Source organism: Schistocerca nitens, chromosome 9 (assembly GCF_023898315.1).
Source record: "Schistocerca nitens isolate TAMUIC-IGC-003100 chromosome 9, iqSchNite1.1, whole genome shotgun sequence".
Lineage (NCBI taxonomy): Eukaryota > Metazoa > Arthropoda > Insecta > Orthoptera > Acrididae > Schistocerca > Schistocerca nitens.
In genome coordinates, this window is record NC_064622.1 from 146,503,084 (window position 1) to 146,522,406 (window position 19,323).

The 19,323-nt window shown below is 54.1% G+C and overlaps 44 non-coding genes across 44 annotated transcripts; 28 read left to right on the forward strand and 16 right to left on the reverse strand.

Annotated features, from left to right (window-relative positions):
- Window positions 1-46: 46 nt before the first annotated feature.
- On the reverse strand, window positions 47-119 carry Trnar-acg (transfer RNA arginine (anticodon ACG)). The gene has a single exon. It is a non-coding gene; the product is annotated as a tRNA-Arg (tRNA).
- Window positions 120-562: 443 nt separating this feature from the next.
- Window positions 563-654, forward strand: Trnai-uau (transfer RNA isoleucine (anticodon UAU)). The gene is given in 2 exon segments: window positions 563-600; window positions 619-654. It is a non-coding gene; the product is annotated as a tRNA-Ile (tRNA).
- Window positions 655-742: 88 nt separating this feature from the next.
- Window positions 743-814, forward strand: Trnad-guc (transfer RNA aspartic acid (anticodon GUC)). The gene has a single exon. It is a non-coding gene; the product is annotated as a tRNA-Asp (tRNA).
- Window positions 815-1,408: 594 nt separating this feature from the next.
- On the reverse strand, window positions 1,409-1,481 carry Trnar-acg (transfer RNA arginine (anticodon ACG)). The gene has a single exon. It is a non-coding gene; the product is annotated as a tRNA-Arg (tRNA).
- A 443-nt stretch (window positions 1,482-1,924) lies between these two features.
- Window positions 1,925-2,016, forward strand: Trnai-uau (transfer RNA isoleucine (anticodon UAU)). The gene is given in 2 exon segments: window positions 1,925-1,962; window positions 1,981-2,016. It is a non-coding gene; the product is annotated as a tRNA-Ile (tRNA).
- An 88-nt stretch (window positions 2,017-2,104) lies between these two features.
- On the forward strand, window positions 2,105-2,176 carry Trnad-guc (transfer RNA aspartic acid (anticodon GUC)). Its single transcript has one exon. It is a non-coding gene; the product is annotated as a tRNA-Asp (tRNA).
- A 594-nt stretch (window positions 2,177-2,770) lies between these two features.
- Trnar-acg (transfer RNA arginine (anticodon ACG)) lies at window positions 2,771-2,843 on the reverse strand. Its single transcript has one exon. It is a non-coding gene; the product is annotated as a tRNA-Arg (tRNA).
- Window positions 2,844-3,286: 443 nt separating this feature from the next.
- On the forward strand, window positions 3,287-3,378 carry Trnai-uau (transfer RNA isoleucine (anticodon UAU)). The gene is given in 2 exon segments: window positions 3,287-3,324; window positions 3,343-3,378. It is a non-coding gene; the product is annotated as a tRNA-Ile (tRNA).
- An 88-nt stretch (window positions 3,379-3,466) lies between these two features.
- Trnad-guc (transfer RNA aspartic acid (anticodon GUC)) lies at window positions 3,467-3,538 on the forward strand. The gene has a single exon. It is a non-coding gene; the product is annotated as a tRNA-Asp (tRNA).
- Window positions 3,539-4,132: 594 nt separating this feature from the next.
- On the reverse strand, window positions 4,133-4,205 carry Trnar-acg (transfer RNA arginine (anticodon ACG)). Its single transcript has one exon. It is a non-coding gene; the product is annotated as a tRNA-Arg (tRNA).
- A 443-nt stretch (window positions 4,206-4,648) lies between these two features.
- Trnai-uau (transfer RNA isoleucine (anticodon UAU)) lies at window positions 4,649-4,740 on the forward strand. Its single transcript is given in 2 exon segments — window positions 4,649-4,686; window positions 4,705-4,740. It is a non-coding gene; the product is annotated as a tRNA-Ile (tRNA).
- An 88-nt stretch (window positions 4,741-4,828) lies between these two features.
- On the forward strand, window positions 4,829-4,900 carry Trnad-guc (transfer RNA aspartic acid (anticodon GUC)). The gene has a single exon. It is a non-coding gene; the product is annotated as a tRNA-Asp (tRNA).
- Window positions 4,901-5,494: 594 nt separating this feature from the next.
- Window positions 5,495-5,567, reverse strand: Trnar-acg (transfer RNA arginine (anticodon ACG)). Its single transcript has one exon. It is a non-coding gene; the product is annotated as a tRNA-Arg (tRNA).
- A 443-nt stretch (window positions 5,568-6,010) lies between these two features.
- On the forward strand, window positions 6,011-6,102 carry Trnai-uau (transfer RNA isoleucine (anticodon UAU)). The gene is given in 2 exon segments: window positions 6,011-6,048; window positions 6,067-6,102. It is a non-coding gene; the product is annotated as a tRNA-Ile (tRNA).
- An 88-nt stretch (window positions 6,103-6,190) lies between these two features.
- Window positions 6,191-6,262, forward strand: Trnad-guc (transfer RNA aspartic acid (anticodon GUC)). The gene has a single exon. It is a non-coding gene; the product is annotated as a tRNA-Asp (tRNA).
- Window positions 6,263-6,856: 594 nt separating this feature from the next.
- Window positions 6,857-6,929, reverse strand: Trnar-acg (transfer RNA arginine (anticodon ACG)). The gene has a single exon. It is a non-coding gene; the product is annotated as a tRNA-Arg (tRNA).
- Window positions 6,930-7,372: 443 nt separating this feature from the next.
- Window positions 7,373-7,464, forward strand: Trnai-uau (transfer RNA isoleucine (anticodon UAU)). The gene is given in 2 exon segments: window positions 7,373-7,410; window positions 7,429-7,464. It is a non-coding gene; the product is annotated as a tRNA-Ile (tRNA).
- An 88-nt stretch (window positions 7,465-7,552) lies between these two features.
- Trnad-guc (transfer RNA aspartic acid (anticodon GUC)) lies at window positions 7,553-7,624 on the forward strand. Its single transcript has one exon. It is a non-coding gene; the product is annotated as a tRNA-Asp (tRNA).
- Window positions 7,625-8,218: 594 nt separating this feature from the next.
- Window positions 8,219-8,291, reverse strand: Trnar-acg (transfer RNA arginine (anticodon ACG)). The gene has a single exon. It is a non-coding gene; the product is annotated as a tRNA-Arg (tRNA).
- A 443-nt stretch (window positions 8,292-8,734) lies between these two features.
- Trnai-uau (transfer RNA isoleucine (anticodon UAU)) lies at window positions 8,735-8,826 on the forward strand. Its single transcript is given in 2 exon segments — window positions 8,735-8,772; window positions 8,791-8,826. It is a non-coding gene; the product is annotated as a tRNA-Ile (tRNA).
- Window positions 8,827-8,914: 88 nt separating this feature from the next.
- On the forward strand, window positions 8,915-8,986 carry Trnad-guc (transfer RNA aspartic acid (anticodon GUC)). Its single transcript has one exon. It is a non-coding gene; the product is annotated as a tRNA-Asp (tRNA).
- A 594-nt stretch (window positions 8,987-9,580) lies between these two features.
- Trnar-acg (transfer RNA arginine (anticodon ACG)) lies at window positions 9,581-9,653 on the reverse strand. Its single transcript has one exon. It is a non-coding gene; the product is annotated as a tRNA-Arg (tRNA).
- A 443-nt stretch (window positions 9,654-10,096) lies between these two features.
- Window positions 10,097-10,188, forward strand: Trnai-uau (transfer RNA isoleucine (anticodon UAU)). The gene is given in 2 exon segments: window positions 10,097-10,134; window positions 10,153-10,188. It is a non-coding gene; the product is annotated as a tRNA-Ile (tRNA).
- An 88-nt stretch (window positions 10,189-10,276) lies between these two features.
- On the forward strand, window positions 10,277-10,348 carry Trnad-guc (transfer RNA aspartic acid (anticodon GUC)). Its single transcript has one exon. It is a non-coding gene; the product is annotated as a tRNA-Asp (tRNA).
- A 594-nt stretch (window positions 10,349-10,942) lies between these two features.
- Window positions 10,943-11,015, reverse strand: Trnar-acg (transfer RNA arginine (anticodon ACG)). The gene has a single exon. It is a non-coding gene; the product is annotated as a tRNA-Arg (tRNA).
- A 443-nt stretch (window positions 11,016-11,458) lies between these two features.
- On the forward strand, window positions 11,459-11,550 carry Trnai-uau (transfer RNA isoleucine (anticodon UAU)). The gene is given in 2 exon segments: window positions 11,459-11,496; window positions 11,515-11,550. It is a non-coding gene; the product is annotated as a tRNA-Ile (tRNA).
- An 88-nt stretch (window positions 11,551-11,638) lies between these two features.
- Window positions 11,639-11,710, forward strand: Trnad-guc (transfer RNA aspartic acid (anticodon GUC)). Its single transcript has one exon. It is a non-coding gene; the product is annotated as a tRNA-Asp (tRNA).
- A 594-nt stretch (window positions 11,711-12,304) lies between these two features.
- On the reverse strand, window positions 12,305-12,377 carry Trnar-acg (transfer RNA arginine (anticodon ACG)). The gene has a single exon. It is a non-coding gene; the product is annotated as a tRNA-Arg (tRNA).
- A 443-nt stretch (window positions 12,378-12,820) lies between these two features.
- On the forward strand, window positions 12,821-12,912 carry Trnai-uau (transfer RNA isoleucine (anticodon UAU)). The gene is given in 2 exon segments: window positions 12,821-12,858; window positions 12,877-12,912. It is a non-coding gene; the product is annotated as a tRNA-Ile (tRNA).
- An 88-nt stretch (window positions 12,913-13,000) lies between these two features.
- Trnad-guc (transfer RNA aspartic acid (anticodon GUC)) lies at window positions 13,001-13,072 on the forward strand. Its single transcript has one exon. It is a non-coding gene; the product is annotated as a tRNA-Asp (tRNA).
- A 594-nt stretch (window positions 13,073-13,666) lies between these two features.
- On the reverse strand, window positions 13,667-13,739 carry Trnar-acg (transfer RNA arginine (anticodon ACG)). Its single transcript has one exon. It is a non-coding gene; the product is annotated as a tRNA-Arg (tRNA).
- Window positions 13,740-14,182: 443 nt separating this feature from the next.
- Window positions 14,183-14,274, forward strand: Trnai-uau (transfer RNA isoleucine (anticodon UAU)). The gene is given in 2 exon segments: window positions 14,183-14,220; window positions 14,239-14,274. It is a non-coding gene; the product is annotated as a tRNA-Ile (tRNA).
- Window positions 14,275-14,362: 88 nt separating this feature from the next.
- On the forward strand, window positions 14,363-14,434 carry Trnad-guc (transfer RNA aspartic acid (anticodon GUC)). The gene has a single exon. It is a non-coding gene; the product is annotated as a tRNA-Asp (tRNA).
- A 594-nt stretch (window positions 14,435-15,028) lies between these two features.
- On the reverse strand, window positions 15,029-15,101 carry Trnar-acg (transfer RNA arginine (anticodon ACG)). Its single transcript has one exon. It is a non-coding gene; the product is annotated as a tRNA-Arg (tRNA).
- Window positions 15,102-15,544: 443 nt separating this feature from the next.
- On the forward strand, window positions 15,545-15,636 carry Trnai-uau (transfer RNA isoleucine (anticodon UAU)). The gene is given in 2 exon segments: window positions 15,545-15,582; window positions 15,601-15,636. It is a non-coding gene; the product is annotated as a tRNA-Ile (tRNA).
- An 88-nt stretch (window positions 15,637-15,724) lies between these two features.
- Window positions 15,725-15,796, forward strand: Trnad-guc (transfer RNA aspartic acid (anticodon GUC)). The gene has a single exon. It is a non-coding gene; the product is annotated as a tRNA-Asp (tRNA).
- A 594-nt stretch (window positions 15,797-16,390) lies between these two features.
- On the reverse strand, window positions 16,391-16,463 carry Trnar-acg (transfer RNA arginine (anticodon ACG)). The gene has a single exon. It is a non-coding gene; the product is annotated as a tRNA-Arg (tRNA).
- A 443-nt stretch (window positions 16,464-16,906) lies between these two features.
- Trnai-uau (transfer RNA isoleucine (anticodon UAU)) lies at window positions 16,907-16,998 on the forward strand. Its single transcript is given in 2 exon segments — window positions 16,907-16,944; window positions 16,963-16,998. It is a non-coding gene; the product is annotated as a tRNA-Ile (tRNA).
- Window positions 16,999-17,086: 88 nt separating this feature from the next.
- Trnad-guc (transfer RNA aspartic acid (anticodon GUC)) lies at window positions 17,087-17,158 on the forward strand. The gene has a single exon. It is a non-coding gene; the product is annotated as a tRNA-Asp (tRNA).
- Window positions 17,159-17,391: 233 nt separating this feature from the next.
- On the reverse strand, window positions 17,392-17,463 carry Trnam-cau (transfer RNA methionine (anticodon CAU)). The gene has a single exon. It is a non-coding gene; the product is annotated as a tRNA-Met (tRNA).
- A 283-nt stretch (window positions 17,464-17,746) lies between these two features.
- On the reverse strand, window positions 17,747-17,819 carry Trnar-acg (transfer RNA arginine (anticodon ACG)). The gene has a single exon. It is a non-coding gene; the product is annotated as a tRNA-Arg (tRNA).
- Window positions 17,820-18,262: 443 nt separating this feature from the next.
- On the forward strand, window positions 18,263-18,354 carry Trnai-uau (transfer RNA isoleucine (anticodon UAU)). The gene is given in 2 exon segments: window positions 18,263-18,300; window positions 18,319-18,354. It is a non-coding gene; the product is annotated as a tRNA-Ile (tRNA).
- Window positions 18,355-18,442: 88 nt separating this feature from the next.
- Window positions 18,443-18,514, forward strand: Trnad-guc (transfer RNA aspartic acid (anticodon GUC)). The gene has a single exon. It is a non-coding gene; the product is annotated as a tRNA-Asp (tRNA).
- Window positions 18,515-19,108: 594 nt separating this feature from the next.
- On the reverse strand, window positions 19,109-19,181 carry Trnar-acg (transfer RNA arginine (anticodon ACG)). The gene has a single exon. It is a non-coding gene; the product is annotated as a tRNA-Arg (tRNA).
- Between the last annotated feature and the right edge of the window lie 142 nt (window positions 19,182-19,323).

Sequence of the window (19,323 nt, forward strand, 5' to 3'; positions counted from 1 at the left end):
CATTCGAATCCACTGCCTAGCTACGCGCCCGCAACTAACAAAATGCCGACCTTGCCAGGATTCGAACCTGGAATCTTCTGATCCGTAGTCAGACGCGTTATCCGTTGCGCCACAGGGCCACTGTTTGCGTTTTCTACCACGAGGCGGGTGCACATCGCAAAGCAACGTGTTCTCCGTGGCTCGGCAACTGCATGTCGTCCACTGACAACGGCGGCGCGGCCACTCTGGTCTTGCGCACTCTGCAGGGAGCTGCCAAGGAAGGCACCTCTCCTCCAGCTGCTCGGCCACGGTGCGCCTGCACGGCTTAGAGCTTGCCACACATCTGCCCTCGCTGTTGGACAGGTAGCAGAAGGCAAGGCGCGCGTTTTTCTGCATTTTTTTCGGCGAGGACAAGCGGTTGATATGCTTGTAAGTGTAGCATATGAAGCAAGAATCGAATGAGGCATTCGTAGACAGGTGCTAAATTCGCAGTATGGCAGCAGGTGACGATCTTATGACGGGTGTGCAGCCACAACAGGTTGGCAGCAAAGTGAGTATCGCTAACTGAAAGCTCTCTGCTGTATCCCCAGTGGCGCAATTGGTTAGCGCACGGTACTTATAAGGCAGTAGCCGTGAGCAATGCCGGGGTTGTGAGTTCGAGCCTCACCTGGGGCATACTTTTATTTCGTAGCAGCTGACTCTGAAATGTATCACCTGCTTGAGAAACATAAGTGTGCGTGCATTATAGTCACCGATCGCGTGTTCCTCGGTAGTATAGTGGTTAGTATCCCCGCCTGTCACGCGGGAGACCGGGGTTCGATTCCCCGCCGGGGAGGTGCGATTTTTATATCGCGAAAGTTGCACGCGTGGCCCGAAAGGACATTAACGTTGCGATCAAGGAATGTAGTTACTGCAAAATCGTAAGAAAGTCTGCGTCTTAGGAAGTGTTTCTCGCATTCTTCACACGACGTCGTCGTTTCACGACTTACAGGGGTTGCTGTTGACGCTGAACCAGCTCACCCCAGGCTTAATGATCGAGCTCGAGGCACCCAAGAAAAAGAATAATTTTAGCAGAGCGTGGTTTCGATCCACGGACCTCTGCCTCTGGGTTATGGGCCCAGCACGCTTCCACTGCGCCACTCTGCTGCGTGGAGCCGTCCGCGCTCTTCGGTGCGTGACATGGGACACTTGGAAAGCGTTGTCTGCGTCGGTTTCCCGCGCCTACCGTTTAATTAAGTGCGTAACATCTCTCAGCTTGACTTGTCTCGACTTTGCTCGACTGACGCTACGCTGACGCTTGCACGAAGCGATATTTACCGCAATCGTCTCGAGATGCAGCTGCGAGATGCTCAGGATTAACATTGCACTCCACGAAGGTGGAGACATTCGAATCCACTGCCTAGCTACGCGCCCGCAACTAACAAAATGCCGACCCTGCCAGGATTCGAACCTGGAATCTTCTGATCCGTAGTCAGACGCGTTATCCGTTGCGCCAGAGGGCCACTGTTTGCGTTTTCTACCACGAGGCGGGTGCACATCGCAAAGCAACGTGTTCTCCGTGGCTCGGCAACTGCATGTCGTCCACTGACAACGGCGGCGCGGCCACTCTGGTCTTGCGCACTCTGCAGGGAGCTGCCAAGGAAGGCACCTCTCCTCCAGCTGCTCGGCCACGGTGCGCCTGCACGGCTTAGAGCTTGCCACACATCTGCCCTCGCTGTTGGACAGGTAGCAGAAGGCAAGGCGCGCGTTTTTCTGCATTTTTTTCGGCGAGGACAAGCGGTTGATATGCTTGTAAGTGTAGCATATGAAGCAAGAATCGAATGAGGCATTCGTAGACAGGTGCTAAATTCGCAGTATGGCCGCAGGTGACGATCTTATGACGGGTGTGCAGCCACAACAGGTTGGCAGCAAAGTGAGTATCGCTAACTGAAAGCTCTCTGCTGTATCCCCAGTGGCGCAATTGGTTAGCGCACGGTACTTATAAGGCAGTAGCCGTGAGCAATGCCGGGGTTGTGAGTTCGAGCCTCACCTGGGGCATACTTTTATTTCGTAGCAGCTGACTCTGAAATGTATCACCTGCTTGAGAAACATAAGTGTGCGTGCATTATAGTCACCGATCGCGTGTTCCTCGGTAGTATAGTGGTTAGTATCCCCGCCTGTCACGCGGGAGACCGGGGTTCGATTCCCCGCCGGGGAGGTGCGATTTTTATATCGCGAAAGTTGCACGCGTGGCCCGAAAGGACATTAACGTTGCGATCAAGGAATGTAGTTACTGCAAAATCGTAAGAAAGTCTGCGTCTTAGGAAGTGTTTCTCGCATTCTTCACACGACGTCGTCGTTTCACGACTTACAGGGGTTGCTGTTGACGCTGAACCAGCTCACCCCAGGCTTAATGATCGAGCTCGAGGCACCCAAGAAAAAGAATAATTTTAGCAGAGCGTGGTTTCGATCCACGGACCTCTGCCTCTGGGTTATGGGCCCAGCACGCTTCCACTGCGCCACTCTGCTGCGTGGAGCCGTCCGCGCTCTTCGGTGCGTGACATGGGACACTTGGAAAGCGTTGTCTGCGTCGGTTTCCCGCGCCTACCGTTTAATTAAGTGCGTAACATCTCTCAGCTTGACTTGTCTCGACTTTGCTCGACTGACGCTACGCTGACGCTTGCACGAAGCGATATTTACCGCAATCGTCTCGAGATGCAGCTGCGAGATGCTCAGGATTAACATTGCACTCCACGAAGGTGGAGACATTCGAATCCACTGCCTAGCTACGCGCCCGCAACTAACAAAATGCCGACCCTGCCAGGATTCGAACCTGGAATCTTCTGATCCGTAGTCAGACGCGTTATCCGTTGCGCCACAGGGCCACTGTTTGCGTTTTCTACCACGAGGCGGGTGCACATCGCAAAGCAACGTGTTCTCCGTGGCTCGGCAACTGCATGTCGTCCACTGACAACGGCGGCGCGGCCACTCTGGTCTTGCGCACTCTGCAGGGAGCTGCCAAGGAAGGCACCTCTCCTCCAGCTGCTCGGCCACGGTGCGCCTGCACGGCTTAGAGCTTGCCACACATCTGCCCTCGCTGTTGGACAGGTAGCAGAAGGCAAGGCGCGCGTTTTTCTGCATTTTTTTCGGCGAGGACAAGCGGTTGATATGCTTGTAAGTGTAGCATATGAAGCAAGAATCGAATGAGGCATTCGTAGACAGGTGCTAAATTCGCAGTATGGCCGCAGGTGACGATCTTATGACGGGTGTGCAGCCACAACAGGTTGGCAGCAAAGTGAGTATCGCTAACTGAAAGCTCTCTGCTGTATCCCCAGTGGCGCAATTGGTTAGCGCACGGTACTTATAAGGCAGTAGCCGTGAGCAATGCCGGGGTTGTGAGTTCGAGCCTCACCTGGGGCATACTTTTATTTCGTAGCAGCTGACTCTGAAATGTATCACCTGCTTGAGAAACATAAGTGTGCGTGCATTATAGTCACCGATCGCGTGTTCCTCGGTAGTATAGTGGTTAGTATCCCCGCCTGTCACGCGGGAGACCGGGGTTCGATTCCCCGCCGGGGAGGTGCGATTTTTATATCGCGAAAGTTGCACGCGTGGCCCGAAAGGACATTAACGTTGCGATCAAGGAATGTAGTTACTGCAAAATCGTAAGAAAGTCTGCGTCTTAGGAAGTGTTTCTCGCATTCTTCACACGACGTCGTCGTTTCACGACTTACAGGGGTTGCTGTTGACGCTGAACCAGCTCACCCCAGGCTTAATGATCGAGCTCGAGGCACCCAAGAAAAAGAATAATTTTAGCAGAGCGTGGTTTCGATCCACGGACCTCTGCCTCTGGGTTATGGGCCCAGCACGCTTCCACTGCGCCACTCTGCTGCGTGGAGCCGTCCGCGCTCTTCGGTGCGTGACATGGGACACTTGGAAAGCGTTGTCTGCGTCGGTTTCCCGCGCCTACCGTTTAATTAAGTGCGTAACATCTCTCAGCTTGACTTGTCTCGACTTTGCTCGACTGACGCTACGCTGACGCTTGCACGAAGCGATATTTACCGCAATCGTCTCGAGATGCAGCTGCGAGATGCTCAGGATTAACATTGCACTCCACGAAGGTGGAGACATTCGAATCCACTGCCTAGCTACGCGCCCGCAACTAACAAAATGCCGACCCTGCCAGGATTCGAACCTGGAATCTTCTGATCCGTAGTCAGACGCGTTATCCGTTGCGCCACAGGGCCACTGTTTGCGTTTTCTACCACGAGGCGGGTGCACATCGCAAAGCAACGTGTTCTCCGTGGCTCGGCAACTGCATGTCGTCCACTGACAACGGCGGCGCGGCCACTCTGGTCTTGCGCACTCTGCAGGGAGCTGCCAAGGAAGGCACCTCTCCTCCAGCTGCTCGGCCACGGTGCGCCTGCACGGCTTAGAGCTTGCCACACATCTGCCCTCGCTGTTGGACAGGTAGCAGAAGGCAAGGCGCGCGTTTTTCTGCATTTTTTTCGGCGAGGACAAGCGGTTGATATGCTTGTAAGTGTAGCATATGAAGCAAGAATCGAATGAGGCATTCGTAGACAGGTGCTAAATTCGCAGTATGGCCGCAGGTGACGATCTTATGACGGGTGTGCAGCCACAACAGGTTGGCAGCAAAGTGAGTATCGCTAACTGAAAGCTCTCTGCTGTATCCCCAGTGGCGCAATTGGTTAGCGCACGGTACTTATAAGGCAGTAGCCGTGAGCAATGCCGGGGTTGTGAGTTCGAGCCTCACCTGGGGCATACTTTTATTTCGTAGCAGCTGACTCTGAAATGTATCACCTGCTTGAGAAACATAAGTGTGCGTGCATTATAGTCACCGATCGCGTGTTCCTCGGTAGTATAGTGGTTAGTATCCCCGCCTGTCACGCGGGAGACCGGGGTTCGATTCCCCGCCGGGGAGGTGCGATTTTTATATCGCGAAAGTTGCACGCGTGGCCCGAAAGGACATTAACGTTGCGATCAAGGAATGTAGTTACTGCAAAATCGTAAGAAAGTCTGCGTCTTAGGAAGTGTTTCTCGCATTCTTCACACGACGTCGTCGTTTCACGACTTACAGGGGTTGCTGTTGACGCTGAACCAGCTCACCCCAGGCTTAATGATCGAGCTCGAGGCACCCAAGAAAAAGAATAATTTTAGCAGAGCGTGGTTTCGATCCACGGACCTCTGCCTCTGGGTTATGGGCCCAGCACGCTTCCACTGCGCCACTCTGCTGCGTGGAGCCGTCCGCGCTCTTCGGTGCGTGACATGGGACACTTGGAAAGCGTTGTCTGCGTCGGTTTCCCGCGCCTACCGTTTAATTAAGTGCGTAACATCTCTCAGCTTGACTTGTCTCGACTTTGCTCGACTGACGCTACGCTGACGCTTGCACGAAGCGATATTTACCGCAATCGTCTCGAGATGCAGCTGCGAGATGCTCAGGATTAACATTGCACTCCACGAAGGTGGAGACATTCGAATCCACTGCCTAGCTACGCGCCCGCAACTAACAAAATGCCGACCCTGCCAGGATTCGAACCTGGAATCTTCTGATCCGTAGTCAGACGCGTTATCCGTTGCGCCACAGGGCCACTGTTTGCGTTTTCTACCACGAGGCGGGTGCACATCGCAAAGCAACGTGTTCTCCGTGGCTCGGCAACTGCATGTCGTCCACTGACAACGGCGGCGCGGCCACTCTGGTCTTGCGCACTCTGCAGGGAGCTGCCAAGGAAGGCACCTCTCCTCCAGCTGCTCGGCCACGGTGCGCCTGCACGGCTTAGAGCTTGCCACACATCTGCCCTCGCTGTTGGACAGGTAGCAGAAGGCAAGGCGCGCGTTTTTCTGCATTTTTTTCGGCGAGGACAAGCGGTTGATATGCTTGTAAGTGTAGCATATGAAGCAAGAATCGAATGAGGCATTCGTAGACAGGTGCTAAATTCGCAGTATGGCCGCAGGTGACGATCTTATGACGGGTGTGCAGCCACAACAGGTTGGCAGCAAAGTGAGTATCGCTAACTGAAAGCTCTCTGCTGTATCCCCAGTGGCGCAATTGGTTAGCGCACGGTACTTATAAGGCAGTAGCCGTGAGCAATGCCGGGGTTGTGAGTTCGAGCCTCACCTGGGGCATACTTTTATTTCGTAGCAGCTGACTCTGAAATGTATCACCTGCTTGAGAAACATAAGTGTGCGTGCATTATAGTCACCGATCGCGTGTTCCTCGGTAGTATAGTGGTTAGTATCCCCGCCTGTCACGCGGGAGACCGGGGTTCGATTCCCCGCCGGGGAGGTGCGATTTTTATATCGCGAAAGTTGCACGCGTGGCCCGAAAGGACATTAACGTTGCGATCAAGGAATGTAGTTACTGCAAAATCGTAAGAAAGTCTGCGTCTTAGGAAGTGTTTCTCGCATTCTTCACACGACGTCGTCGTTTCACGACTTACAGGGGTTGCTGTTGACGCTGAACCAGCTCACCCCAGGCTTAATGATCGAGCTCGAGGCACCCAAGAAAAAGAATAATTTTAGCAGAGCGTGGTTTCGATCCACGGACCTCTGCCTCTGGGTTATGGGCCCAGCACGCTTCCACTGCGCCACTCTGCTGCGTGGAGCCGTCCGCGCTCTTCGGTGCGTGACATGGGACACTTGGAAAGCGTTGTCTGCGTCGGTTTCCCGCGCCTACCGTTTAATTAAGTGCGTAACATCTCTCAGCTTGACTTGTCTCGACTTTGCTCGACTGACGCTACGCTGACGCTTGCACGAAGCGATATTTACCGCAATCGTCTCGAGATGCAGCTGCGAGATGCTCAGGATTAACATTGCACTCCACGAAGGTGGAGACATTCGAATCCACTGCCTAGCTACGCGCCCGCAACTAACAAAATGCCGACCCTGCCAGGATTCGAACCTGGAATCTTCTGATCCGTAGTCAGACGCGTTATCCGTTGCGCCACAGGGCCACTGTTTGCGTTTTCTACCACGAGGCGGGTGCACATCGCAAAGCAACGTGTTCTCCGTGGCTCGGCAACTGCATGTCGTCCACTGACAACGGCGGCGCGGCCACTCTGGTCTTGCGCACTCTGCAGGGAGCTGCCAAGGAAGGCACCTCTCCTCCAGCTGCTCGGCCACGGTGCGCCTGCACGGCTTAGAGCTTGCCACACATCTGCCCTCGCTGTTGGACAGGTAGCAGAAGGCAAGGCGCGCGTTTTTCTGCATTTTTTTCGGCGAGGACAAGCGGTTGATATGCTTGTAAGTGTAGCATATGAAGCAAGAATCGAATGAGGCATTCGTAGACAGGTGCTAAATTCGCAGTATGGCCGCAGGTGACGATCTTATGACGGGTGTGCAGCCACAACAGGTTGGCAGCAAAGTGAGTATCGCTAACTGAAAGCTCTCTGCTGTATCCCCAGTGGCGCAATTGGTTAGCGCACGGTACTTATAAGGCAGTAGCCGTGAGCAATGCCGGGGTTGTGAGTTCGAGCCTCACCTGGGGCATACTTTTATTTCGTAGCAGCTGACTCTGAAATGTATCACCTGCTTGAGAAACATAAGTGTGCGTGCATTATAGTCACCGATCGCGTGTTCCTCGGTAGTATAGTGGTTAGTATCCCCGCCTGTCACGCGGGAGACCGGGGTTCGATTCCCCGCCGGGGAGGTGCGATTTTTATATCGCGAAAGTTGCACGCGTGGCCCGAAAGGACATTAACGTTGCGATCAAGGAATGTAGTTACTGCAAAATCGTAAGAAAGTCTGCGTCTTAGGAAGTGTTTCTCGCATTCTTCACACGACGTCGTCGTTTCACGACTTACAGGGGTTGCTGTTGACGCTGAACCAGCTCACCCCAGGCTTAATGATCGAGCTCGAGGCACCCAAGAAAAAGAATAATTTTAGCAGAGCGTGGTTTCGATCCACGGACCTCTGCCTCTGGGTTATGGGCCCAGCACGCTTCCACTGCGCCACTCTGCTGCGTGGAGCCGTCCGCGCTCTTCGGTGCGTGACATGGGACACTTGGAAAGCGTTGTCTGCGTCGGTTTCCCGCGCCTACCGTTTAATTAAGTGCGTAACATCTCTCTGCTTGACTTGTCTCGACTTTGCTCGACTGACGCTACGCTGACGCTTGCACGAAGCGATATTTACCGCAATCGTCTCGAGATGCAGCTGCGAGATGCTCAGGATTAACATTGCACTCCACGAAGGTGGAGACATTCGAATCCACTGCCTAGCTACGCGCCCGCAACTAACAAAATGCCGACCTTGCCAGGATTCGAACCTGGAATCTTCTGATCCGTAGTCAGACGCGTTATCCGTTGCGCCACAGGGCCACTGTTTGCGTTTTCTACCACGAGGCGGGTGCACATCGCAAAGCAACGTGTTCTCCGTGGCTCGGCAACTGCATGTCGTCCACTGACAACGGCGGCGCGGCCACTCTGGTCTTGCGCACTCTGCAGGGAGCTGCCAAGGAAGGCACCTCTCCTCCAGCTGCTCGGCCACGGTGCGCCTGCACGGCTTAGAGCTTGCCACACATCTGCCCTCGCTGTTGGACAGGTAGCAGAAGGCAAGGCGCGCGTTTTTCTGCATTTTTTTCGGCGAGGACAAGCGGTTGATATGCTTGTAAGTGTAGCATATGAAGCAAGAATCGAATGAGGCATTCGTAGACAGGTGCTAAATTCGCAGTATGGCAGCAGGTGACGATCTTATGACGGGTGTGCAGCCACAACAGGTTGGCAGCAAAGTGAGTATCGCTAACTGAAAGCTCTCTGCTGTATCCCCAGTGGCGCAATTGGTTAGCGCACGGTACTTATAAGGCAGTAGCCGTGAGCAATGCCGGGGTTGTGAGTTCGAGCCTCACCTGGGGCATACTTTTATTTCGTAGCAGCTGACTCTGAAATGTATCACCTGCTTGAGAAACATAAGTGTGCGTGCATTATAGTCACCGATCGCGTGTTCCTCGGTAGTATAGTGGTTAGTATCCCCGCCTGTCACGCGGGAGACCGGGGTTCGATTCCCCGCCGGGGAGGTGCGATTTTTATATCGCGAAAGTTGCACGCGTGGCCCGAAAGGACATTAACGTTGCGATCAAGGAATGTAGTTACTGCAAAATCGTAAGAAAGTCTGCGTCTTAGGAAGTGTTTCTCGCATTCTTCACACGACGTCGTCGTTTCACGACTTACAGGGGTTGCTGTTGACGCTGAACCAGCTCACCCCAGGCTTAATGATCGAGCTCGAGGCACCCAAGAAAAAGAATAATTTTAGCAGAGCGTGGTTTCGATCCACGGACCTCTGCCTCTGGGTTATGGGCCCAGCACGCTTCCACTGCGCCACTCTGCTGCGTGGAGCCGTCCGCGCTCTTCGGTGCGTGACATGGGACACTTGGAAAGCGTTGTCTGCGTCGGTTTCCCGCGCCTACCGTTTAATTAAGTGCGTAACATCTCTCAGCTTGACTTGTCTCGACTTTGCTCGACTGACGCTACGCTGACGCTTGCACGAAGCGATATTTACCGCAATCGTCTCGAGATGCAGCTGCGAGATGCTCAGGATTAACATTGCACTCCACGAAGGTGGAGACATTCGAATCCACTGCCTAGCTACGCGCCCGCAACTAACAAAATGCCGACCCTGCCAGGATTCGAACCTGGAATCTTCTGATCCGTAGTCAGACGCGTTATCCGTTGCGCCACAGGGCCACTGTTTGCGTTTTCTACCACGAGGCGGGTGCACATCGCAAAGCAACGTGTTCTCCGTGGCTCGGCAACTGCATGTCGTCCACTGACAACGGCGGCGCGGCCACTCTGGTCTTGCGCACTCTGCAGGGAGCTGCCAAGGAAGGCACCTCTCCTCCAGCTGCTCGGCCACGGTGCGCCTGCACGGCTTAGAGCTTGCCACACATCTGCCCTCGCTGTTGGACAGGTAGCAGAAGGCAAGGCGCGCGTTTTTCTGCATTTTTTTCGGCGAGGACAAGCGGTTGATATGCTTGTAAGTGTAGCATATGAAGCAAGAATCGAATGAGGCATTCGTAGACAGGTGCTAAATTCGCAGTATGGCCGCAGGTGACGATCTTATGACGGGTGTGCAGCCACAACAGGTTGGCAGCAAAGTGAGTATCGCTAACTGAAAGCTCTCTGCTGTATCCCCAGTGGCGCAATTGGTTAGCGCACGGTACTTATAAGGCAGTAGCCGTGAGCAATGCCGGGGTTGTGAGTTCGAGCCTCACCTGGGGCATACTTTTATTTCGTAGCAGCTGACTCTGAAATGTATCACCTGCTTGAGAAACATAAGTGTGCGTGCATTATAGTCACCGATCGCGTGTTCCTCGGTAGTATAGTGGTTAGTATCCCCGCCTGTCACGCGGGAGACCGGGGTTCGATTCCCCGCCGGGGAGGTGCGATTTTTATATCGCGAAAGTTGCACGCGTGGCCCGAAAGGACATTAACGTTGCGATCAAGGAATGTAGTTACTGCAAAATCGTAAGAAAGTCTGCGTCTTAGGAAGTGTTTCTCGCATTCTTCACACGACGTCGTCGTTTCACGACTTACAGGGGTTGCTGTTGACGCTGAACCAGCTCACCCCAGGCTTAATGATCGAGCTCGAGGCACCCAAGAAAAAGAATAATTTTAGCAGAGCGTGGTTTCGATCCACGGACCTCTGCCTCTGGGTTATGGGCCCAGCACGCTTCCACTGCGCCACTCTGCTGCGTGGAGCCGTCCGCGCTCTTCGGTGCGTGACATGGGACACTTGGAAAGCGTTGTCTGCGTCGGTTTCCCGCGCCTACCGTTTAATTAAGTGCGTAACATCTCTCAGCTTGACTTGTCTCGACTTTGCTCGACTGACGCTACGCTGACGCTTGCACGAAGCGATATTTACCGCAATCGTCTCGAGATGCAGCTGCGAGATGCTCAGGATTAACATTGCACTCCACGAAGGTGGAGACATTCGAATCCACTGCCTAGCTACGCGCCCGCAACTAACAAAATGCCGACCTTGCCAGGATTCGAACCTGGAATCTTCTGATCCGTAGTCAGACGCGTTATCCGTTGCGCCACAGGGCCACTGTTTGCGTTTTCTACCACGAGGCGGGTGCACATCGCAAAGCAACGTGTTCTCCGTGGCTCGGCAACTGCATGTCGTCCACTGACAACGGCGGCGCGGCCACTCTGGTCTTGCGCACTCTGCAGGGAGCTGCCAAGGAAGGCACCTCTCCTCCAGCTGCTCGGCCACGGTGCGCCTGCACGGCTTAGAGCTTGCCACACATCTGCCCTCGCTGTTGGACAGGTAGCAGAAGGCAAGGCGCGCGTTTTTCTGCATTTTTTTCGGCGAGGACAAGCGGTTGATATGCTTGTAAGTGTAGCATATGAAACAAGAATCGAATGAGGCATTCGTAGACAGGTGCTAAATTCGCAGTATGGCCGCAGGTGACGATCTTATGACGGGTGTGCAGCCACAACAGGTTGGCAGCAAAGTGAGTATCGCTAACTGAAAGCTCTCTGCTGTATCCCCAGTGGCGCAATTGGTTAGCGCACGGTACTTATAAGGCAGTAGCCGTGAGCAATGCCGGGGTTGTGAGTTCGAGCCTCACCTGGGGCATACTTTTATTTCGTAGCAGCTGACTCTGAAATGTATCACCTGCTTGAGAAACATAAGTGTGCGTGCATTATAGTCACCGATCGCGTGTTCCTCGGTAGTATAGTGGTTAGTATCCCCGCCTGTCACGCGGGAGACCGGGGTTCGATTCCCCGCCGGGGAGGTGCGATTTTTATATCGCGAAAGTTGCACGCGTGGCCCGAAAGGACATTAACGTTGCGATCAAGGAATGTAGTTACTGCAAAATCGTAAGAAAGTCTGCGTCTTAGGAAGTGTTTCTCGCATTCTTCACACGACGTCGTCGTTTCACGACTTACAGGGGTTGCTGTTGACGCTGAACCAGCTCACCCCAGGCTTAATGATCGAGCTCGAGGCACCCAAGAAAAAGAATAATTTTAGCAGAGCGTGGTTTCGATCCACGGACCTCTGCCTCTGGGTTATGGGCCCAGCACGCTTCCACTGCGCCACTCTGCTGCGTGGAGCCGTCCGCGCTCTTCGGTGCGTGACATGGGACACTTGGAAAGCGTTGTCTGCGTCGGTTTCCCGCGCCTACCGTTTAATTAAGTGCGTAACATCTCTCAGCTTGACTTGTCTCGACTTTGCTCGACTGACGCTACGCTGACGCTTGCACGAAGCGATATTTACCGCAATCGTCTCGAGATGCAGCTGCGAGATGCTCAGGATTAACATTGCACTCCACGAAGGTGGAGACATTCGAATCCACTGCCTAGCTACGCGCCCGCAACTAACAAAATGCCGACCCTGCCAGGATTCGAACCTGGAATCTTCTGATCCGTAGTCAGACGCGTTATCCGTTGCGCCACAGGGCCACTGTTTGCGTTTTCTACCACGAGGCGGGTGCACATCGCAAAGCAACGTGTTCTCCGTGGCTCGGCAACTGCATGTCGTCCACTGAGAACGGCGGCGCGGCCACTCTGGTCTTGCGCACTCTGCAGGGAGCTGCCAAGGAAGGCACCTCTCCTCCAGCTGCTCGGCCACGGTGCGCCTGCACGGCTTAGAGCTTGCCACACATCTGCCCTCGCTGTTGGACAGGTAGCAGAAGGCAAGGCGCGCGTTTTTCTGCATTTTTTTCGGCGAGGACAAGCGGTTGATATGCTTGTAAGTGTAGCATATGAAGCAAGAATCGAATGAGGCATTCGTAGACAGGTGCTAAATTCGCAGTATGGCCGCAGGTGACGATCTTATGACGGGTGTGCAGCCACAACAGGTTGGCAGCAAAGTGAGTATCGCTAACTGAAAGCTCTCTGCTGTATCCCCAGTGGCGCAATTGGTTAGCGCACGGTACTTATAAGGCAGTAGCCGTGAGCAATGCCGGGGTTGTGAGTTCGAGCCTCACCTGGGGCATACTTTTATTTCGTAGCAGCTGACTCTGAAATGTATCACCTGCTTGAGAAACATAAGTGTGCGTGCATTATAGTCACCGATCGCGTGTTCCTCGGTAGTATAGTGGTTAGTATCCCCGCCTGTCACGCGGGAGACCGGGGTTCGATTCCCCGCCGGGGAGGTGCGATTTTTATATCGCGAAAGTTGCACGCGTGGCCCGAAAGGACATTAACGTTGCGATCAAGGAATGTAGTTACTGCAAAATCGTAAGAAAGTCTGCGTCTTAGGAAGTGTTTCTCGCATTCTTCACACGACGTCGTCGTTTCACGACTTACAGGGGTTGCTGTTGACGCTGAACCAGCTCACCCCAGGCTTAATGATCGAGCTCGAGGCACCCAAGAAAAAGAATAATTTTAGCAGAGCGTGGTTTCGATCCACGGACCTCTGCCTCTGGGTTATGGGCCCAGCACGCTTCCACTGCGCCACTCTGCTGCGTGGAGCCGTCCGCGCTCTTCGGTGCGTGACATGGGACACTTGGAAAGCGTTGTCTGCGTCGGTTTCCCGCGCCTACCGTTTAATTAAGTGCGTAACATCTCTCAGCTTGACTTGTCTCGACTTTGCTCGACTGACGCTACGCTGACGCTTGCACGAAGCGATATTTACCGCAATCGTCTCGAGATGCAGCTGCGAGATGCTCAGGATTAACATTGCACTCCACGAAGGTGGAGACATTCGAATCCACTGCCTAGCTACGCGCCCGCAACTAACAAAATGCCGACTCTGCCAGGATTCGAACCTGGAATCTTCTGATCCGTAGTCAGACGCGTTATCCGTTGCGCCACAGGGCCACTGTTTGCGTTTTCTACCACGAGGCGGGTGCACATCGCAAAGCAACGTGTTCTCCGTGGCTCGGCAACTGCATGTCGTCCACTGACAACGGCGGCGCGGCCACTCTGGTCTTGCGCACTCTGCAGGGAGCTGCCAAGGAAGGCACCTCTCCTCCAGCTGCTCGGCCACGGTGCGCCTGCACGGCTTAGAGCTTGCCACACATCTGCCCTCGCTGTTGGACAGGTAGCAGAAGGCAAGGCGCGCGTTTTTCTGCATTTTTTTCGGCGAGGACAAGCGGTTGATATGCTTGTAAGTGTAGCATATGAAGCAAGAATCGAATGAGGCATTCGTAGACAGGTGCTAAATTCGCAGTATGGCCGCAGGTGACGATCTTATGACGGGTGTGCAGCCACAACAGGTTGGCAGCAAAGTGAGTATCGCTAACTGAAAGCTCTCTGCTGTATCCCCAGTGGCGCAATTGGTTAGCGCACGGTACTTATAAGGCAGTAGCCGTGAGCAATGCCGGGGTTGTGAGTTCGAGCCTCACCTGGGGCATACTTTTATTTCGTAGCAGCTGACTCTGAAATGTATCACCTGCTTGAGAAACATAAGTGTGCGTGCATTATAGTCACCGATCGCGTGTTCCTCGGTAGTATAGTGGTTAGTATCCCCGCCTGTCACGCGGGAGACCGGGGTTCGATTCCCCGCCGGGGAGGTGCGATTTTTATATCGCGAAAGTTGCACGCGTGGCCCGAAAGGACATTAACGTTGCGATCAAGGAATGTAGTTACTGCAAAATCGTAAGAAAGTCTGCGTCTTAGGAAGTGTTTCTCGCATTCTTCACACGACGTCGTCGTTTCACGACTTACAGGGGTTGCTGTTGACGCTGAACCAGCTCACCCCAGGCTTAATGATCGAGCTCGAGGCACCCAAGAAAAAGAATAATTTTAGCAGAGCGTGGTTTCGATCCACGGACCTCTGCCTCTGGGTTATGGGCCCAGCACGCTTCCACTGCGCCACTCTGCTGCGTGGAGCCGTCCGCGCTCTTCGGTGCGTGACATGGGACACTTGGAAAGCGTTGTCTGCGTCGGTTTCCCGCGCCTACCGTTTAATTAAGTGCGTAACATCTCTCAGCTTGACTTGTCTCGACTTTGCTCGACTGACGCTACGCTGACGCTTGCACGAAGCGATATTTACCGCAATCGTCTCGAGATGCAGCTGCGAGATGCTCAGGATTAACATTGCACTCCACGAAGGTGGAGACATTCGAATCCACTGCCTAGCTACGCGCCCGCAACTAACAAAATGCCGACCCTGCCAGGATTCGAACCTGGAATCTTCTGATCCGTAGTCAGACGCGTTATCCGTTGCGCCACAGGGCCACTGTTTGCGTTTTCTACCACGAGGCGGGTGCACATCGCAAAGCAACGTGTTCTCCGTGGCTCGGCAACTGCATGTCGTCCACTGACAACGGCGGCGCGGCCACTCTGGTCTTGCGCACTCTGCAGGGAGCTGCCAAGGAAGGCACCTCTCCTCCAGCTGCTCGGCCACGGTGCGCCTGCACGGCTTAGAGCTTGCCACACATCTGCCCTCGCTGTTGGACAGGTAGCAGAAGGCAAGGCGCGCGTTTTTCTGCATTTTTTTCGGCGAGGACAAGCGGTTGATATGCTTGTAAGTGTAGCATATGAAGCAAGAATCGAATGAGGCATTCGTAGACAGGTGCTAAATTCGCAGTATGGCCGCAGGTGACGATCTTATGACGGGTGTGCAGCCACAACAGGTTGGCAGCAAAGTGAGTATCGCTAACTGAAAGCTCTCTGCTGTATCCCCAGTGGCGCAATTGGTTAGCGCACGGTACTTATAAGGCAGTAGCCGTGAGCAATGCCGGGGTTGTGAGTTCGAGCCTCACCTGGGGCATACTTTTATTTCGTAGCAGCTGACTCTGAAATGTATCACCTGCTTGAGAAACATAAGTGTGCGTGCATTATAGTCACCGATCGCGTGTTCCTCGGTAGTATAGTGGTTAGTATCCCCGCCTGTCACGCGGGAGACCGGGGTTCGATTCCCCGCCGGGGAGGTGCGATTTTTATATCGCGAAAGTTGCACGCGTGGCCCGAAAGGACATTAACGTTGCGATCAAGGAATGTAGTTACTGCAAAATCGTAAGAAAGTCTGCGTCTTAGGAAGTGTTTCTCGCATTCTTCACACGACGTCGTCGTTTCACGACTTACAGGGGTTGCTGTTGACGCTGAACCAGCTCACCCCAGGCTTAATGATCGAGCTCGAGGCACCCAAGAAAAAGAATAATTTTAGCAGAGCGTGGTTTCGATCCACGGACCTCTGCCTCTGGGTTATGGGCCCAGCACGCTTCCACTGCGCCACTCTGCTGCGTGGAGCCGTCCGCGCTCTTCGGTGCGTGACATGGGACACTTGGAAAGCGTTGTCTGCGTCGGTTTCCCGCGCCTACCGTTTAATTAAGTGCGTAACATCTCTCAGCTTGACTTGTCTCGACTTTGCTCGACTGACGCTACGCTGACGCTTGCACGAAGCGATATTTACCGCAATCGTCTCGAGATGCAGCTGCGAGATGCTCAGGATTAACATTGCACTCCACGAAGGTGGAGACATTCGAATCCACTGCCTAGCTACGCGCCCGCAACTAACAAAATGCCGACCTTGCCAGGATTCGAACCTGGAATCTTCTGATCCGTAGTCAGACGCGTTATCCGTTGCGCCACAGGGCCACTGTTTGCGTTTTCTACCACGAGGCGGGTGCACATCGCAAAGCAACGTGTTCTCCGTGGCTCGGCAACTGCATGTCGTCCACTGACAACGGCGGCGCGGCCACTCTGGTCTTGCGCACTCTGCAGGGAGCTGCCAAGGAAGGCACCTCTCCTCCAGCTGCTCGGCCACGGTGCGCCTGCACGGCTTAGAGCTTGCCACACATCTGCCCTCGCTGTTGGACAGGTAGCAGAAGGCAAGGCGCGCGTTTTTCTGCATTTTTTTCGGCGAGGACAAGCGGTTGATATGCTTGTAAGTGTAGCATATGAAGCAAGAATCGAATGAGGCATTCGTAGACAGGTGCTAAATTCGCAGTATGGCCGCAGGTGACGATCTTATGACGGGTGTGCAGCCACAACAGGTTGGCAGCAAAGTGAGTATCGCTAACTGAAAGCTCTCTGCTGTATCCCCAGTGGCGCAATTGGTTAGCGCACGGTACTTATAAGGCAGTAGCCGTGAGCAATGCCGGGGTTGTGAGTTCGAGCCTCACCTGGGGCATACTTTTATTTCGTAGCAGCTGACTCTGAAATGTATCACCTGCTTGAGAAACATAAGTGTGCGTGCATTATAGTCACCGATCGCGTGTTCCTCGGTAGTATAGTGGTTAGTATCCCCGCCTGTCACGCGGGAGACCGGGGTTCGATTCCCCGCCGGGGAGGTGCGATTTTTATATCGCGAAAGTTGCACGCGTGGCCCGAAAGGACATTAACGTTGCGATCAAGGAATGTAGTTACTGCAAAATCGTAAGAAAGTCTGCGTCTTAGGAAGTGTTTCTCGCATTCTTCACACGACGTCGTCGTTTCACGACTTACAGGGGTTGCTGTTGACGCTGAACCAGCTCACCCCAGGCTTAATGATCGAGCTCGAGGCACCCAAGAAAAAGAATAATTTTAGCAGAGCGTGGTTTCGATCCACGGACCTCTGGGTTATGGGCCCAGCACGCTTCCACTGCGCCACTCTGCTGCGTGGAGCCGTCCGCGCTCTTCGGTGCGTGACATGGGACACTTGGAAAGCGTTGTCTGCGTCGGTTTCCCGCGCCTACCGTTTAATTAAGTGCGTAACATCTCTCAGCTTGACTTGTCTCGACTTTGCTCGACTGACGCTACGCTGACGCTTGCACGAAGCGATATTTACCGCAATCGTCTCGAGATGCAGCTGCGAGATGCTCAGGATTAACATTGCACTCCACGAAGGTGGAGACATTCGAATCCACTGCCTAGCTACGCGCCCGCAACTAACAAAATGCCGACCCTGCCAGGATTCGAACCTGGAATCTTCTGATCCGTAGTCAGACGCGTTATCCGTTGCGCCACAGGGCCACTGTTTGCGTTTTCTACCACGAGGCGGGTGCACATCGCAAAGCAACGTGTTCTCCGTGGCTCGGCAACTGCATGTCGTCCACTGACAACGGCGGCGCGGCCACTCTGGTCTTGCGCACTCTGCAGGGAGCTGCCAAGGAAGGCACCTCTCCTCCAGCTGCTCGGCCACGGTGCGCCTGCACGGCTTAGAGCTTGCCACACATCTGCCCTCGCTGTTGGACAGGTAGCAGAAGGCAAGGCGCGCGTTTTTCTGCATTTTTTTCGGCGAGGACAAGCGGTTGATATGCTTGTAAGTGTAGCATATGAAGCAAGAATCGAATGAGGCATTCGTAGACAGGTGCTAAATTCGCAGTATGGCCGCAGGTGACGATCTTATGACGGGTGTGCAGCCACAACAGGTTGGCAGCAAAGTGAGTATCGCTAACTGAAAGCTCTCTGCTGTATCCCCAGTGGCGCAATTGGTTAGCGCACGGTACTTATAAGGCAGTAGCCGTGAGCAATGCCGGGGTTGTGAGTTCGAGCCTCACCTGGGGCATACTTTTATTTCGTAGCAGCTGACTCTGAAATGTATCACCTGCTTGAGAAACATAAGTGTGCGTGCATTATAGTCACCGATCGCGTGTTCCTCGGTAGTATAGTGGTTAGTATCCCCGCCTGTCACGCGGGAGACCGGGGTTCGATTCCCCGCCGGGGAGGTGCGATTTTTATATCGCGAAAGTTGCACGCGTGGCCCGAAAGGACATTAACGTTGCGATCAAGGAATGTAGTTACTGCAAAATCGTAAGAAAGTCTGCGTCTTAGGAAGTGTTTCTCGCATTCTTCACACGACGTCGTCGTTTCACGACTTACAGGGGTTGCTGTTGACGCTGAACCAGCTCACCCCAGGCTTAATGATCGAGCTCGAGGCACCCAAGAAAAAGAATAATTTTAGCAGAGCGTGGTTTCGATCCACGGACCTCTGCCTCTGGGTTATGGGCCCAGCACGCTTCCACTGCGCCACTCTGCTGCGTGGAGCCGTCCGCGCTCTTCGGTGCGTGACATGGGACACTTGGAAAGCGTTGTCTGCGTCGGTTTCCCGCGCCTACCGTTTAATTAAGTGCGTAACATCTCTCAGCTTGACTTGTCTCGACTTTGCTCGACTGACGCTACGCTGACGCTTGCACGAAGCGATATTTACCGCAATCGTCTCGAGATGCAGCTGCGAGATGCTCAGGATTAACATTGCACTCCACGAAGGTGGAGACATTCGAATCCACTGCCTAGCTACGCGCCCGCAACTAACAAAATGCCGACCCTGCCAGGATTCGAACCTGGAATCTTCTGATCCGTAGTCAGACGCGTTATCCGTTGCGCCACAGGGCCACTGTTTGCGTTTTCTACCACGAGGCGGGTGCACATCGCAAAGCAACGTGTTCTCCGTGGCTCGGCAACTGCATGTCGTCCACTGACAACGGCGGCGCGGCCACTCTGGTCTTGCGCACTCTGCAGGGAGCTGCCAAGGAAG